The sequence below is a fragment of the Trichechus manatus genome, unplaced genomic scaffold (genome assembly GCF_000243295.1).
Source record: "Trichechus manatus latirostris isolate Lorelei unplaced genomic scaffold, TriManLat1.0 scaffold00043, whole genome shotgun sequence".
NCBI lineage: Eukaryota > Metazoa > Chordata > Mammalia > Sirenia > Trichechidae > Trichechus > Trichechus manatus.
Window position 1 is genome coordinate 7,930,007 of NW_004443979.1, and position 18,764 is coordinate 7,948,770.

Sequence of the window (18,764 nt, forward strand, 5' to 3'; positions counted from 1 at the left end):
ACTATCTGTTCTGTAAGCCTTCACCTGAAGTACAATAAAATATTTAAAAAATAAAAAAATAATTAAAAAAAAAAAAGAAAAGTTTAGGATGGGAAGATTTTAGTCTTTAGATCTGGAGAATACATTTAAATTAACATTTAAAACTTGCTAGAGAAAAGCCAAAGCCATTGCCAAAACTGCATGATCAAGTTCCAGCCAGTGCTGAACGCACATTGAAATGTTTGTCATCCCCCATTGTTCTCTACCAGTTTGGAATTCTGTGTATTTAACTCAACTTCAAGTTTGCCTAAAATATACTCGAGAATATATTCCTTATACATGCACCGCAATAAAGACCAGTCAGGAGGGTGAGTGAACAATACATATCAGTTAGGGAAACAGAGGGTGTTTCACCTGGAAAAGAAATATTTCAAAGGGCACATGCCAGCCATCCTGTGGCCAGACTGTGGAACCTAAAAGGTGAAACCAAAAACCACGGGAATAAGTCTACTGGGAGGCAGTTTCTCCACAAGAGAAGTTCCTAAGATTCTGTGACTTTTTAAAAAATCTAGAAAGCTAAAAAAAAAAAAAAAGGCATAACCTTTAGAAATAATGGAGCCCACACTGTAAGACGCATAGAGCCACAGATCTTTCTTTGGCTCATAGTTACTCAAACTACTACTTTAGTGTTTTCAGTAAATCTGAAGGACTGATAAAGTAAATCACTACTTTTTGATCACTTATTTGCTAGGCACCTGGTTAAGTGATCTTAATATTGAAAAACTGGGTTAATACACCCAGAAAGATGGATTTTCTATTCTCATTTTATAGACAATGAAATTGAGGCTTGATTATGTTATCCCTAATAAGTAGAGAAACTTGGGTTTGAATCCAGGTCTTCCTGGATTTAAAAATGTTCTTTCCACCATGTCATACACTTGATTTTTATCACGTAAAAGTTCAAAAAAAAAAAAGTTTTATACTTAAGACATATTGCTGTTAATCTTGCCATAATGTGAGCGTGTGAGCGGTATTAAACTAACTGTGATCCCTTTTAAAAGATGTACAATATTGAAATAAAATTTTATTTAAAAAAATTAAAAATTGTTGACTTTTTCAACTCAGAAAAACTTGTCCCTTGTACTTAAAATTGTAAGTATTGCCTTCACTCTATGTTCAAGATTATTTTTCTTATAAAAGTTATAGTTTACAATAAAGAGATGATAGGCATTAGATATTATTAGATGCTGTGCACACAAGTTTATACACGTGCAGGGAGCAACAAAAAATGAAGACATGGATTTAAGTTCTGAATGAGAGAAATCTAAAGTCAACTAGATACCCATAATTCCACACGAAAATGTTCTACCTGGTCCATCTAAAACCAAATCCCAAAAACAATGAGATGCTTCAAATTATTGTCAACCCAAAGCAGCCTCCAGAGCCCACAGAGTGATTCTGGTGCCTCACTTAATTAATAGATTTGAGTATGTATGACACTTAGCTATTTGCAAAATAAAATCGGGAATTATAGCAATTAAAAACGAAGCCACGAACCCCTTTTGTTTTCGTCTACAATAATCAAATCCACCTCACTGCTGATTAACACCCCCTTAGTTTATTAATATTAATTACTAGTAGACTAGCAAAAGAGCCCTTCTTTAAGGCTTTTACGGCCGTCATACTAGCTGTTTCATCTCCCAGGATTGCTCTTTCACCAGTTTTTTACATATTTTTCTCATAGTTTAGGTTTAACCTCAGATGTCGTACCCTGAGGCCTTCCGTGATCACCCTATCACCAGGATCTCCAAACATTTGCCAACACCATTTCTGTTTTTTTGATTTTGTTTTTTCCACACTTAACGTCATCTGAAATTCTTAGGTGTTTATGCTTCCTTATGTATTTCTTGTCTGCCCCACCCCTCTCCCTGGAATGCCCATTAATTTCTCATGTTCAGGTTCTCAACCTAGTACCCTGAACAAATACAGTGCACTCTCAATAAATACACATCTAAGAGACCAAAACCAGAAACCAAACCCATTGCCATCAAGTCGATTCTGACTCATAGTGACCCTACAAGGACAGAGTAGAACTGCCCCACAGGGTTTCCAAGGAGCGGCTGGTAGATTCAAACTACTGACCTTCTGGCTAGCAGCCGAGCTCTTAACCGCTGCACCACCAGGGCTCCACATCTAAGAGAGGGGCCTCAAATGTCAGCATGCATCAAAATCACTTGGAGAGCTTGTTACAACACAGATCGCTAGACCCTTCCCTGAGCTTCTGATTTAGGAGTTCTGGGGCTGGGCCTGAGAATTCGATGTTCTAACACGTTCCTAATTAATGCTGCTCTAAGGAATTAATAAAGACCAACCACACTTTATAGCACAAACCACTGGTGCTTTCTTACAGACTTCTGTGATTTGATGATTTTGAGTACTGTGCTCAGCCATTTCAGCTAATAAACACATTTTCTCCCAGGGAAATAAATGTGACCATAACATTTTTAAAGAAATCTTTTTTCAAAAAATTTCCAACAACTGTAAAGATCCCCGGTGGCACAGCAGTTAAAGCACCCAGCAGCTCACCAAGAGGTCAGTGGTTTGAACACACGAGCTACTCAGAGAGGCAAAGATGTGGCAGTCTGCTTCCATAAAGCTTTATAGCCTTGGAAACCCCATGGGGCAGTTCTACCCTGTCCTATAGGGCAGCTGTGAGTCAGAATTAACTCACTGGCAAATGAGTTTGATTTTTTTAATAAATTTTTAAGTCACTCTTACTTTTTACTTGTAAATTAGTATTATTTTAATAGCCTGCACTTACTGAACACTGATGCTCAGTTCCAGGCTCTGATCTAGGCACTTAAATTTTTTTTTTTTTGTGGTGAAATATAAATAACAAAACATATGTCATTTCAAAAATTTTTATGTGCCCAATACCATGACATTAACTACGTTCACCATGTTGGCAACCATCACCACTATTCACTTCCAAAGTTTTTCATCACCCTTAATAGAAATTCATTACCCTCTAAGAAACACCTCTCTTTTCCCCTCCTACATGTCCCAGGAGAGCCCTGGTGGCAAAGTGGGTTAAGAGCTATGGCTGCTCTCAGGTGGACATATGAGACTAGGTGGGCAGCTCCTGTCCGGAGGCAAGATAGGAAGGCAGAGAGGGTCAGGAGCTGGCTGAACTGACCCGAGAGGTCCAGGGTGGGAGGGAGGAGTGTGCTGTCACTGTATGGGGAGGGCAATAGGGTCACATGGTAGTGTGTGTACAGATTTTTGTGTGAGAAACTAACTTGAATTATAAACTTTCACTTAAAGTACAATAAAATTAAAAAATATATTAAAAAAAAAAAAAAAAAGAGCTATGGATATTAACCAAAAGGTCAACAGTTTGAATCCACCAGCCGGTCCTTGGAAACCCTATGGGGCAGTTCTACTCTGTCCTATAGGGTCGCTATGTGTCGAAATTGACTCAACAGCAATAGATTTAGTACTTTTTCTTTTTTTTTTTAAGATGTGCCCCAGGTAACCACTAATAAATTTTGGTCTCTATGCATATTTCTATGCTGGATATTTCACAAAAGTGAAATTATGTAATATTTGTCCTTCTGTGACTGGCTTATTCAATCAGCATGATGTCTACAAGGCTGATCCAGTTGTAGCACGTATCAGAACTTCTCTTACAGTTGTATAATACTCCATTGTATGTATATACCACACTTTGTCTACCCACTCATCTGCTGATGGACACTTGGATTGTTTCCACCTTTTGGCTATTCTTAATAATGCTGCAATGTATATTGGTTTTCTTGGCCATTTTTTTTAAATTATATATAAATATGGGTAACAAAACATTTGTCCCACAATTTTCACATGCACAACTCAGTGACACTGATTCTGCTCATCATGCTGTTCAACCACTACCACTACCCTTTTCCAAATTATTCTACCACCATTAATAAAAACTCAGGGTTCAGACACTTATTATGTATTATCTTTATAGTCTTCCCAACAACTCTCTAAAGGCCTAATTAATAGTCTCATCTTACAGATGAGGAAACTGAAGCACAATGACACTAGGCAACTTGCCAAGGTCATGAGTAAATGATTGGGAAGAGATCCAAACTCACGCAACCCAGCTCCAGATCTTGATTTCTTAAACACCGCAGTGTACTGTCTTACACAGTGTACATATTCCACAAACACTCAATCTGAGAATGCTACACATAAAATGTAGTCTCTTATTCATGGATCACCTGACCAGTAGGTTTTATAAGCTATGATTTTTTTTTTTCTTGTCCACCAAAAGAATAGAAGATAAACAATGAATTCTGTATTAACACTACTAAAGGGAAATGTGTGATTATGCTAACTCAATGCTAGACAAACATAGGGTATGTGTGTGATATATTGGCCAGCCCTGCCTGTGAATGTTTCTGCAATGGAAGAATTTCTTTATCCAAGGACAAGTTCTTTCACCTTCCCATCTGTCCTGTGAATTTTTAAATGTCTGAGACAGGTGGCCTGTTGGAAACCTAAAACCCTGCGGGTACAAAATGTGATTAAAATCTGATGTTAGGCTCTCTGAAAGAGTCCTATGTTTAGGCAGGAATTTGTAAGTAACTGCAAAATGTGTCAAAGGTAATTTGAACCCTACATAACCAAGATCTCCTTAATTCTAGATCAGCATATGCCATAGTAAACTTTTGCTTGCTCCATTTTCCCATAGATAACTGTAGTAATGCCTACATATCATTCTCATGAAGCAGTAGAAAGTGTTCAAACAACCACATTTGAGGGTTTTTTTGTAATTGTTTCTTTTTTTTTTCCTTTTTGAAATGACTACTGGTTTCGGAAACAATGTAGTTAAGCTCATCTTTTCTTAAAGAGTTGTAGCACACTGAACTCTTTATCGGATTTCCTCTTGATCCTATCTTTGGTAAATGTAACTACAGCTCTCCAAGCTATATTTATAAAGACTGCAATAATGATACTTAATAAACTCAGTTAATAATGCAAGCTGAATTCCATAATTGCATATTACGGAGCTCACTGCAAAATCTATTACTCAAAAAATCTTAACAATGATTACACCTCATACAAATGCCAAGTATACTGTGACTTCTGTGAAAACTAAAACACACAAGAATTAAAAAGTAACTTGTCATGAACCACTCCCCATTTTATATTTGTTGATGGAAAGCACAATATTAATCCATTTCTTTCCTAGAAAAGATGGAAGGAGTTTAATTGAAATCTATTTAGTGAGAACTTCAATCTACGCTGAGTTTAAAGCTTGGCACAGAATACTAAGCAATGATCACTGCAGATAATTAAAATTTAAAATGTTTAATGATTTATCATCTTGTAAATAATTAAGGGAATTTAAAAATCCTAGTAAGGAAATGTTAGAAGAGAATATATATTACCAATCTATTTTCTAGAACAATAATATATGAAAGTATGTTACCTACATTTTGTTACTGGTAATGGCAGAAGTGACTTTATTTCAAAAGCTTTAGCAAACTTAATGAAATTAACCTAAATTTATCAGCATTCAGATTCAGCAGGTATTAAACACATCAAGGTAAAAACAAGGCCACTGTGACAAATTCAATACATCAATCTGCAGTGATGCAAAAATCCAATAAATTGAAATTTAACTGAAGAATATTGCACAAATGCCAGTCCCTCTATGAAATAAGAGTATTCATTTGAGACTATATTACTTACTGTAACTACCATGAAATCTGTAATTGTGTTGTTCTTTGATTCTACACAGCCTTAGACTTGTTTCCTTCATCTCTAATGTTCCTATTTTTATGACTTTCAGGGCACAGACTTCATCACCTACACCTCCCCCTTGCTTTTTCCTCATTCAATCATAAATCTTTAAATCTTTACTAAGTAGTGATCTACCTTTGCCAAAGAAATAAAGCTTTCAAAAGAAGTTTCTAAAGAAGTTTAAATTAAGAAATAAATTGCCAGAGGGAATTTAGGGAGAAGTCTCTTTCTAGTAGTGAAAATGATACTATTATAAAACTAAAAACATACTGCTATTATTCACCATGTTGTTGGCATTCCCAAAATGAGAATAAATACACAATCTCACCTAGAACATAAGGTCAGAAGAAAAAATACCTACACAATTTTTGCTGACACACACACCTGCAGAAAACACTCCTCAACAGCATACCTTGAATTAGCTTGTTGAACTTTGGCAGAAAAGAAGACATCTCTTCTATGGCCTTGTTTTATCTACCAGAAGTTATGGCTTTGTCATGTATTCATATCTCTTAAGCAACTAGTACAGTGTTTAATACATAATCGTAAAAAAAAAAAAAACACTTGAAATTATTTGAAAGCATCAAGGATAAAGCTAAAATAATGCACAGAAGAAGAATGGTTGGGAAGGGGTACATAGAAGTAGTTTGAGCTGGCTTTGAAGAATTACCCCATCACAGCAAAAACTTAAGCATGACTACCCCAATTCCAAACAGCGCTTTGACACCAATATACTTGCAGACTGCAATCTCATGGCTGAAATTTGGCACAAGGAATAGTGCTCATCCCGAGGCAAAAGTCTTAAACCAGCGGTGGCAACCTATGGCTTATTTTTGTATAGCCTATGAGCTAAAAATGCTTTTATATTTTTAAATGTCTGAAAAATTTTAAAGAATAATGTTTGAGACATAAGAAAATTACATGAAATTCAAATTGCAGCGTCCATAAATAAAACTTTACTGGAACACAGCCACACTCAAAATGCTTCCGTGTTGTCTATGGCTGCTTTCTGCATCTAAGAAGCAGAACTGGGTAGCTGCAACAGAGACACCAAGGCAAAAATATTTACTATCTGGCCCTTTTCAGAAAAAGTTTGCCAATGACCATTTTAAACAATATCTGTTCTTATCCTGAAAATAAGAGATCTTTAAATCATATGAGTTTAGTTTATGTTTGGATTTAAATTGGAAATCTTGACGAGGAGCACAAATCAACTGCACATATCCAGTCTGACTATACTAACCTAAACGGCAAAATCTCTAGGTAGAAAAACCCTGGTAGAGACCTTAAATAGCCACTTAACAAGCAGATCATAGAATTATTTTCTTGAAAATAATAATATCAACATCATTTTTAAGATAGAACAAAACAAACAACTATTTCATCAATATTTGGCACATAACTAATTGTCATATCTGTTTGTTGGGAAGCAAATAAGAATCAGGAGACCTGGGATGCTTCTCTAAGAGGAACAGAAGTTACTCGCCCGGCATTGCATTTTAGGTCTTTTTTTTTTCCCCAGCATTTACTATCTCTATACGGTACCAAGACCCTTAGCATCTTAAAAGGGTGAATGGTTTTAGATTTGTAAAAGGCTTCAATATCAGTGAGTGAAAGTGGTTTTACAAATACAGTGTCCTCTTACTCATAAAAAGGAGTCAGGAAGCATGTGTCCTGTGCAAAGGTGGCCTATAAACCATGAAGGAAGAGACACCTGGTCGATGGGCCTTAACTCACAGCTTCCGACCATTAAACACTCTCGGGCATTACGCTAGGCTATCAGCATAGCAAACATTTTTAAAAAGATTACGCACAAATTTCTTAGGATCAAAGGTGAGCTAAGGAAAAGTATAGTCAGGAGCATAACGTAACAACACATTCATGAAGGGCCAACTAATCTTCTACCAGCGGCAGTGCCACATCCATCAGCACAACTGTCACTGCACTGAATTGGTGGCCTGGCTGTGCTTTAGAAAAAGCTCCCAAAGCTTACCACCAAGGCTCCAGGAACCAGAGCAGAAATCCAAACTAGGACAAGCAACAACAACAGGGAAGAAAGAAGGCTGACTCTATCAATAGTTTTCCATAATAAAACCTCTAAATTAGATTTCCACAGCAAAGACTTCTGCATTAAGATAGCAGCCCAGACCCACCCACACTGAATCGCCTCCTGATACTCCACTAAAACTAGAATAAAATGAAAACTTCCTTCTTTAAGGAAGCTAATGATCTCACCAGGAAAAAGTTAAAGGTAACAGACATTGGGATTCCCTACAGGGCTGACCCAGACCACTGAATAGTGAAGTTCAAAATCCACAAGTCCAATTCATGCACTCAATGCTTTCAATCTTATTAATCAGAAAGGAGCAATCAAAGATTACAAGACAGTTGAAGAAAGTATCTAACTTTGAAGATAAGAGACCAGACTAAACAAACAGAAAATGATGACTTGTTAGAAACATACTAAGCAAGGAGAAGGAAAGTAAAAATAAAACAAGCATCTTTCTGTGATTAATCATCAAAGAGTACAGTAATTGTACCTAGAAGTAGGAACAGGATAAAATAAAAAGAATATTCACAGACAAAAAAAAAAAAAAAACCTGAAGTATTTTTTTAAGAACATAATAGCAGAAATGAAAGAAAATCAATAGATGAGGTAGAGAAAAGTTTGAGGCAATCTCCTAGACAGTCAAGCAAAAACGATAATGAGAAAATATATGTAAATAAAGGGTCCATGAAGTCCAACATCCAAATAAGAGTGCCAGAATGGAAACAATGAAAATAGGAAAGAAGTCAATAAAGCTATTCAAGAACACTTCCCAGAAGTGAAGTATCAGTTTCCAGATTAAACGAGCCCACTGAGAACCCAATACATTGAATGAAAATAGATTCATACCACATCACACACATCAGGGGGAAATTTCAGAACATGCAGGTAGAAGGTTACATGCAAATTATCATCAAAATGTTCAGAATATCTCTCAACAACAAAACCAGAAGCTATATGACAATAGAGAAATTTCTTCCCTAGAATCCCACACAAAACAACAATCAAGTGGGAGAGTGGAACAAACACATTTTTAGAAATTCAAGGTTTCCCAAAATTTACCTTTCCCATACCCTTTCTCAGCAAACCACAAGATGATCCATATGCTCAAATAGATCCATTTGCTCCATCAGAATGAGGAAGTAAACCAAGAAGCAGGAATACATGGGATAAAGAGACACGAGATGCTACACATAACAAAGGCAAAGGAATTAAGGTGAAGGGGAACCCCAGAATGACTGCTGTGGATGGCCATGAAGGATATGTTAAAAAATGTGTGCCTCAGAAAAGTTTGGGGCACCATATTTGTAGGCATCATAGAGAGGCCAGCTAAGTATTATGAAATGTTAGTAGAACTATCATACTGTTAAGATACACAACAATGATAGCTCAGGGCAGAGAAAGAATAAAAAGTAAGGAGAGGAAGGGGAACAGAGCAAGGAAGGTGGGAGGAGGGGGAGAAGTGATGATGCTCCTAAAAGAAAAGACTGCACTGAAGCCAGGTGTCTCTATTAACAACAGCACCTTGGCAAAAACCTCTGATTCTTATAGATCAGGGTTTCTCAACCTGGGCACTATTGACATTTGGGGACAGGTATTTCTTTGTTGTGAGTGTGCAGTCCTGCTCATTGCAAGATGTTGAGCAGCATCTCTGGCCTCTACTCACTAGAAGCCAGTAACACAGACTGTCATGGATTGCATTGTGTCCCCCCAAAATATCTGTCAACTTGGCTGGGTCATGATTCCCAGTACTGTATGATTGTGTACCATTTTATAATCTGATGTGATTTCCTTACATGTTGTAAACTCTATCACTATGATCTAATAAGCTGGATTAGTGGCAGTTATACTGATGAGGTCTACAAGATTAGATACTGTCTTAAGCCAATCTCTTTTGAGATATAAAAGAGAGATGCAAGCAGAGGCACATGGGAACCTCATACCACCAAGAAAGCAGTGCCGGGAGCAGAGTGTGTCCTTTGGACCTGAGGTTCCTGTGCAGAGAAGCTCCCAGACCAAGGCAAGACTGACGACATGGACCTTCTTCCAGAGCCGAAGGAGAAAGCGTTCCCCCTGACCTGACTCCCTGAATCTGGACTTGTAGCCTATTGGACTGTGAGAGAATAAACTTCTCTTTGTTAAAGCTATCCACTGTGGTATCTCTGTTACAGCAGCACTAGATGACTAAGAAACACACACACATGATGTGACAACCCAGATATCTCCACAGATTGCCGAATGTCCCCTTGGGAGAAAAACTGCCGTGGCTGCAAATCATTACTATAGAGTGATATGAAGAAGAAAATAAAAATCTTCCTGGAAAAAGATACATATGTATCAGACACACATCACACATGCGTGTATATGCTCAGACAATCTCTGAAAGGGTACAGGAGGGGCACTAGCACTGGTTGCCTCTCATAAAGGTTGTGAGGGAAACTGGCTTTTGATTCTTTACTCTTTTATTCACTGTTTAAAATTTTGTATCATGGACATGAGTTTTATTTCTGAAAATAGGTATGAATTTAAGCATTCCTTAAAACAAGATTGCAAATGCACGTATCCTCTTACCCGCAATTTCATTTCTAGGAATTGTCCTTTAAAATATATTCCCATGGATGTAAAATTATTTGTAACATTGTTTGTAATAGCAAAAAAAAGATAAGTAACCTAGATGAAAATCAAACCCGTTGCCGTTGAGTCAATTCTGACTCATAGTGACCCTGTTGTTGTTATTGTTCTTCTTGTTAGGTGCCGTCCCTAAGTGTCCAATGACAGAATACCTTGAAATTAACTACACTGCCCCACAACATGGAATAGTACACAGCTATAAAAAAGAATGCATAAATTCATTACAAACTAACATGGAATTATTCTCAAAATATATCACTATGTTAAAAAGGCAAAGTATAAAAAAGTGTGTATTATCCCCACCCTCTTTTATATGAATTAATGGAAATGGTTGACACCACCACGAAAAGTTCTTTAGTTCCTTCTGACTTTTAAACCATTTGAATATATCACTTATTTATGGTAAAATAAAGTAAGATTTTCACCACGTGAATTTTCGTGCTCCAGTCATTTTCCTCGTTACTTTCGCAAGATTTAACTGGCAACGCAGGACTCAGAAAGCCTCGCTGTGGGAGCAGTCACAGCCCCACAGTCATCACACAGAAACCACTGTTTCTACCAGGATATGCTCCAAGGAAACTTGAGAAACAGGCCTGCGATGCTTCTGAATAGCATTTTATATTGAATAGAATGAAACAGCTACCATTCTCCCCTCCACCCTCACCAAAAATTCAGCATCTTGAGCATTAAAGGTTAAAAAAAAAAAAATCAACACTAATAACAAATGATCATCCATTCCTATCTGGGAACATCATATTGAAGCTGAATTAAAAACAAAACAAAACACAACAAAAAGCAAGAAGCTTTATTCCTTTCAGCAGGATATAAAGTTATTTTTAATAGTGAAATAGTATCTAGTTCTGAGTGGAGGGCCACTAATGCAACTGGCTCACGGAAGAGTGAGCTGGCATGAAGGTAGCAAAATGACTTCATAATCCGAAATGTGATTCCTGCTTTAGATTGCTCCTAGGTTAAACTGGAGAAAGAGCAAAACATCAAAGACAGTGGAATGAGTCTTGGCTGAGCTGTAATCACAGTAAAATCTTGGTGAAATCATTTAAACTATTGTCAAAAAAAACACACCCATTGCCGTCGAGTGGATTCCAACTTACAGCGACCCTATAGGACAGAGTAAAACTTCTCCATGGAGTTTCCAAGGAGCACCTGGTGGATTTGAACTGCTGACCTTTTGGTCAGCAGCCATAGCACTTAACCACTACGCCATCAGGGTTTCCAAACTACTTTCAAGTGGGGATAATTTCTGAATACAGAAATGTGAGGAGGCTAAATGAGCAGGAGTACAACAAAGAGTATCCCAGAATTAAGTAGAGAAAACAAAATTTTGTACCTTTAAATATTGAATTCATTTATTACAAGACAATCTTAAAACACTAAAATGCACAGATCATTTGAAGCAGATGTATTAGATGATCAGTATTTGATGAATTTATTTAATAATAGAAATTTTAAAATTTGAAAAATTTTAAAAAAATGCAACAAAACTATCAGTTTATGGCTAATCCAGGCTCCAACAATGGTATGCTCGAGTCTTTAGGTTAATTCTGACATGTGACACCATACAGCCAAAATAACTTTGATGAGGGGTGGTGCATGGAGAAGGACAATTAATCTCTTAAACTTCAGCAGGTGCAATTTTAATTCAATAATTTTGTAGAGTACCCACTATGTGTTGGCCAGTACTAAACCAACTAAGTATAATAGAATTGAGTAAGCCCCTTGTAGGCTGGGCATAAAAGGAAAATCGGACCAAAGGAAAAGTAACAAGACAAGGCAAACTGATATGAACTACAGTGAGAAACAAGTCATCTGCATCAGAAGGGCTAATGAAGTATACTTTATTTACCATTGTAGGCATCTGAGAAGGAAGACAAGAGAAGGTATGATTAAGCACAGCCTTGAATGATACACAGATTTTTAAATAGTACCTAACCAAACACCAAAACTGTTGCTGTCAAGTCGATGCCAACTCTTAGCGACCCTATGAGACAGAATAGTACTGCCCCATATGGTTTCCAAGGCTGCAATCTTTACAAAAGCAAACCACCACATCTTTCTCCTGCGGAGCAGGTGGTGAGTTTGAACCGCTGACCTTTTGGTTAGTAGCCAAGTGCCTAACCATTGCACCACCATGCCTCCTTTTAAATATTACTGAAGAAAAATAAGTTTGAACCAGAAATGTGAAAGTTACTTCTGTGCCTTTCACTGGGTCCACACCCTTTACAGGAAGTACAAACACACTCTCTGGGATAAGAAGAGAAGCTAAGAAGTGCATCACGTTTTCCAAAGTCATTTAGAATGTAGACCTTTCTTTTATATGACTTCACACATTCTTATGTTGATGGAGGGAGGTAAAGAAATAAAAGTTTGTTATTTCACATATGTCACAGATGTTTCTTAATCTTAAACTAAGCACTAAGACATCGTCATTTCTATCTTCTAAAACATTTACTATTTGTAATTTACTACCCTAATTATAATTTTTTGTCATTAATCTTTTTCTCTTTTTTCTAGAGAATTAAGAGCTACAATGGAATTTAGAAACACTCTACCTAAATCCCAAATTTTACATATGGGAAAACCAAGTCCTGGAGATGTTATGGGACTTGTAAAAATCAGCAGATTATACAATGGCAAAGGAAAGTCTTAACTTCCAATCAAGTCTACACCATTATGCTTTCTTTACCCACTCCAGGAAGGGCATTTTTACATTTAAAACCATGTCTTTATTCTCTACAGAATGTGGAAGAAAGAAAGCAGATAAAATTCAATCAATAATTTCTCATTCAATTACTTTAAGGATGTTTTTACTTATTGCAAAGATAGACCATTGTGTCCATATTTAAAAAAGAAAACCTGACATACAAAAATTCTTAACTTGCTCCACATATAAATTAGGAAGTGATTATTTGCATTACAAAAGATTTCACTTTACAAAAAGATATGTAGCAGGGTTTTCTGAAATATCAAATCCCTTGGTAGAGCAAAAATTTAATCCAATTTACAAAGGAAACAGGGAGGCAAAAAAAACTCAGCTGAAGTGTAACTTAACTCAGAAGCGTTCCTTAGTTAATGGTCCTTTTCTGTGCTCCTCCTCCCTGCCCTCGGTAAACCTCTGTCCTGGCCGTTATTCATTTATGCATTCCAGTATCCTAGAGCAAACCATTCATTCAACCACAGTTAAGGAACATTTAGGTTCCAGGAGCTGTGCTAGACACTGGAGTACGAAGATGAATAAGACACAGATAGTATCCTCAAGAAGTTTAGAGGCTTCAGTACATTTCTTATTATAAAAAATTAATTACAGCTGGTTTTCTTTTCTACATGACCTCCTCAATTCTGAGGTCCTTGAGGCAGGGATTATGTTTTATTCACAAGTGAGTCTCTAGGGCCTAGGATGGCGCCTCTTTCATTGGGCTCAATAAACAAGTACTGAAGAAGAGAGAGCTTTTGGGTGTTACTATGTGTCAAGTGCTGCCCTAGATTCACTAAGGTATCTTCATCTCATTCAGTCCTCAAAAGATCCCTGTAAGATGAGGAGTTGTACACAGTGTGACACTCAGGCTCAGAGGTAAGGTAAGATGGTCCAGCTCACAAAACTCGGAGGTGGTGAACCAGTTACACAAACTCATGTCTGTATATGCTCTGAAGCTCATGCTTTTCCCACCTTACGAACTATCAAAGTGTGGGTGTGTGGAATGTTCTGGTGTCCCCATAATTCACCATATGTACATATAGGAATTAGTCACAGATACAAAAAAGATGCAAGTAAGTGGTGATATTTCCCATTCTCCTTTATTATAGCATCTTTTTTTTCTTCTGGATATATATATTCTATATATATAAGGTGATGCTCTAACAGGTACACAGCACACGCCACTTGAAATTTTAAAGCACCTATGCCTCTTTGGAGCCCTGATGGCATAGTGGTTAAGAGCGTGGCTGCTAACCAAAAAGTCAGCAGTCTGAATCCACCAGCTGCTCTGTAGAAACACTATGGGGCAGTTCTACACTGTCCTGGAGGGTCACTACGGGTTGGAATCGACTCAGCAGCAACGGGTTTGGTTTTGTTTGATTTATGCCTCTTTAGTTGTGAGTCATTCATAGGCTAAGGCCCTTGGTAACTAAGTACAGATTTTCAAGCAAGCATACTTTATTATTCAATGCTGTGTTATAAAAGGACTTAAATTCTGAAACGTTAAACATAAATATCTACGTAATTGCTGAAAATATTAAAATTAAATTTAAAAAATTGTAGAAGTAATTTAGTAGTAACAAACGGGTTCAAAACAATAGGTTTTATTAAAAGGAATGGAAAGCAAAGTAGGAAAATACTTTTTTAACTTGATAAACTAAGAGGCAAAGAACATAAATATCTCGTAATCTTAATGAAGACGGTAAGATTTCAGAGGTGTTTCCACTTACATCAAGACAACTGCCAAATTTTTTTCAAGGACATAAAAGAAGGCATGAATGAATGCGTGCGTGTGTGTGTGTGTATTAAAAAAAAAAAAAAAAAAAACCATTGCCGTCAAATTGATTCCAACTCATAGTGACCCTATGGGACAAAGTAGAAATGCCTCAAAGCGTTTCCAAGGAGCGCGGCTGGTGGATCCAAAATGCTGACCTTTTTGGTTATCAGTCGTAGCACTTAACCACTATGGCACCAGGGCTCCAGACATTTCTAAAATACCATCTTTCCATTGAGAAACACTTTATATATATATGTGTGTATGTGCATATATAAATGTATAAATAATACACACACATATATACACACACACACACATATACACACACAGTAAAACTTGTAAAAGCCTGTACCTGTGTAAGGCAGAAACCTGTCAGAGAAGGAACACTAAAATATTTTCCACTCATAGTGATCCTTCTGCCAGTCTGTCATTCTGTGGTGGCTTACATGTTGCTATGATTCTGGAAGTGATGCCACCAGTATTTCAAATATCAGCAGGGTCACCCATGATGGACAGGTTTCAGCGGAGCTTCCAGACTAAGACAGACTAGGAAGAAGGGCCTGGCAATCTACTTCTGAAAATTAGCCAATGAAAATTTTATGGATAATGAGAGGATTTTTTCAGATATAATGCTGGAAGATGAGAACATACTAAGGATTGTGAGGATAGTACCGGACAGGCAATGTTCCTTTCTGTTACACATAAGGTCGCCATGAGTCGGAGTAGATTTGACAGCAACTAACAACAGCAACAACAACATCCCACATTCGATACTAAGACCTGGAGTTAGAACCATGTCTCATAAACATCAGTACAACTTCAGCAGAGTTCAGGATAAAAAATAAAATGTTACATTTTTTAAATCAGTATATGTCTTGTCTTCTGGTAAGGAAGAATTCAGGGAAGGATTCCTTAAGTGTAAGATCAGTGAAGAAATCCCAAGGGAGAGTTAACAGGTTTAAGTACAGAAAAAGAAAAAGTAGTCTATATATTAAAATAAAAACAATTAAGAACCAAGGAAAATCTGTGGAAATTAAGGCTATAAATGCATTATAGCCTTAACAAATAGTTCACAGCAGTCAATTAAAATCACTAAAATTCCAACAGAATAGGTAGAGCCTATTAAATGACAGAAGAAATAAAAGAGGTAATAAAAATATAAAATTTGTTTATTCAATAATAACCAATACATGAAATTTTCAAGGAAATACTAATATCCACTATCAAATTAACAAATATTTTTAGAAGTCTGTTAATGTTGATAAAGGTATAGTGTATCAATCTCATACAGTCCTGGTGGATATGATGGTACATTTGATGGAAAGCTATCCAGCAATATATATTAAAAGCCTCTGGGTGTGCATACAGGCATAATTCCATCTTCTTATAATATCTTAAGGAAATTCATTTAAAACTTACACAAAAATGTTCATTACAGGTTTATTTATAATAGCAAACACACAGTAAACAACCTAAGTACCTAATCATAAGGGATTAGTTAATTAAATTGCAGTGTATCTATATATTACACATCATTAAAATAATGTTTTAAAATAATTAATGACATGAGATATGCTAACAAAATAATTTTGAAAAATCAGTCTACCAAAATATACTTAGGTCATTTTAAAAGACTGGAAGGAGGTAGCGCTAAATTATAAAAAGTGGCTATGTCTGATTGGCAGGGTTATCTATGTTCTTCTTTATATTTGTCTGTATTTTTAAATTTTTCTATAGTGAATATATTTCACTTTAATAATCAGGAAGGAAATCATTAAATAAATGAGGCCAGTAAACCAACCCACTTTGGAGTCCATGTAAAATGTATCATTCTGCTCTAAACGTTTTCAACAGCTCACACTTTTTGTCATTCCACCCTAAGTCACAGAACAGAAGCATAGGTGAAAGCTCCAAGGCCCAGCAATGGCCTACGTTAGCAGGCAGAACATCAAGATGCTTAACATGAGGTGTTTCATGATCAATTTCAAGCAAGCATACATTGCTCACACGATTGACTGGCACGTCAAACTCTTGACAAAATAATAAGTGACTGCAGGTGTCAATCACTGTCTCACAATGCATTCAGTTGTACAGGTTTTGGTATCAATACGATTAAATGATGATGGCATCCCAAATACAGCAAAGTTGAGAAATTGCTTCTCCCTTTGGAAGGCTACTGTCCTCACACTCTGCCATTCTCTGGCCATAATGAAAGAGGAGACAAACAGATTGCTTTTTGGATAGGAAATTCCTAGTCTTGTTTGGCCATCTTTAATTTCTGAATTCCATCATTCACTTCCAAATGAAGTCAGTCCTGACTGCTTTCTTGATCCCCCTCCCTATAACACTTTTGTTTTCATTCTATACTTTCCATATTCAAGAATTCCGTTTTCTGTGCTGCTCCACAGCAGAAAAAAAGGAGAAATTTTTCTATTGATTCTTCTCTATTGAATATCCAGTGCTTTTGAGAGCTATGAATTATAATCCTACATCGATGGGAAAAGCAAGACAAAATTGAAGTATGAACGGGAAATGACACAGTGTGGAAGATGCATGAATTCAATAAACGAATGCAATGCAAATGAGAGAATTCACAGAACAGAGATGAATACTGCCAACACAAACAATACCGGATAGACACGAGACAGGCCAGCCCGGGAGTAACAGGAAAGGGTAACACACTTAAACAACAGTCACCAGCTTATGATCTACATTTTCACCCTTATAAGCAGCAAAGGCAAATGTGCTAAAAAGAACCCCTATTTTTTTTCCTATTTTCTTTTCCTTACTTACATGTTATTGAAATCATCTTCTATTCCCTTACTTTCTGCCAACAAGAGTGTAATCCATTTCCTAATATGTGAGTGATGTATTAGCCAGCTGAGTGTCAAACTTGTTTTTCCTCATTTTCAGGGGATATTTACGTCATGATACGCCACACTTATTTCAATACAATTTACTGTGCAGCAGTGGTGTTTCTATGAATTAAAACCAAGGCACTGAACCACACGACCAAAGAGGAGTGGTGAAACTACACTTCATCACAGCAACACTGAAAAATGTTTAATAAATATTCAGAATATGGGAGTACTATACTGTAATTATTAAGAAGGAGCATCTACAGCAACATGCAAAGTACATTAAAAAAAGAAAATCACTTAAAACTCGGCTACTCTTTTTTTTTTTTAGGGACAATTATGCAGGCAGTATGTTGTGGGACTGGAAGATCAAGAGTGGGAGTACAGACAGAAGAAAAGCATAATGAAATCAGAATACAGTGTTTCCATGCTATCCAACAGAACTTTCCGTGATGACAGGAATGTGCTATGACCTGTGCTGTTCAATACAGTAGCCACTAGCCCAGTGCAGCTATGAAGCACTTGAAATGTCTAGTGTAACTCAGAAAATGTATTTTAAGTTTTATTTCATTTTATAATTACACCTTAAATTTAAATAGCCACAGGGAGCTAGTGGCTACCACATTGGAAAGTTCAATATTGTATGGATCTTGTAATCAGAACAGAAGCACAAGGTGAAACAAGCTGTGAAAAAAACGTCTTGAGGAACTCAATGTGCCAACATACCCAGTGCTTAAAATAATTCAAGAAACCACCCCTTCACATCTGCTCCTCATTTTCTCAAGTCATTAAACTGCCAATACACTCCAATGATAGGAGAGACATCCCCACGTTTCTTGTTGGCAAATTAAATTAATGTGAAGAAAAACACTTAATTCCTACACCAATGTTTGTCCTTTTGAAAGTAACAATGCACTGAATGAAAAACTTTATCCAGGAAAATTAATTGAATTGTATGGATTTTGGTAT

General features: G+C 36.7%; 1 protein-coding gene across 2 annotated transcripts in view; it reads right to left on the reverse strand.

The window, feature by feature from the left end:
- Positions 1-18,764, reverse strand: part of NPAS3 (neuronal PAS domain protein 3) — a 1,017,265-nt gene that overhangs the window by 760,678 nt on the left and 237,823 nt on the right. The gene's annotated exons all lie outside the window — the stretch shown is intronic.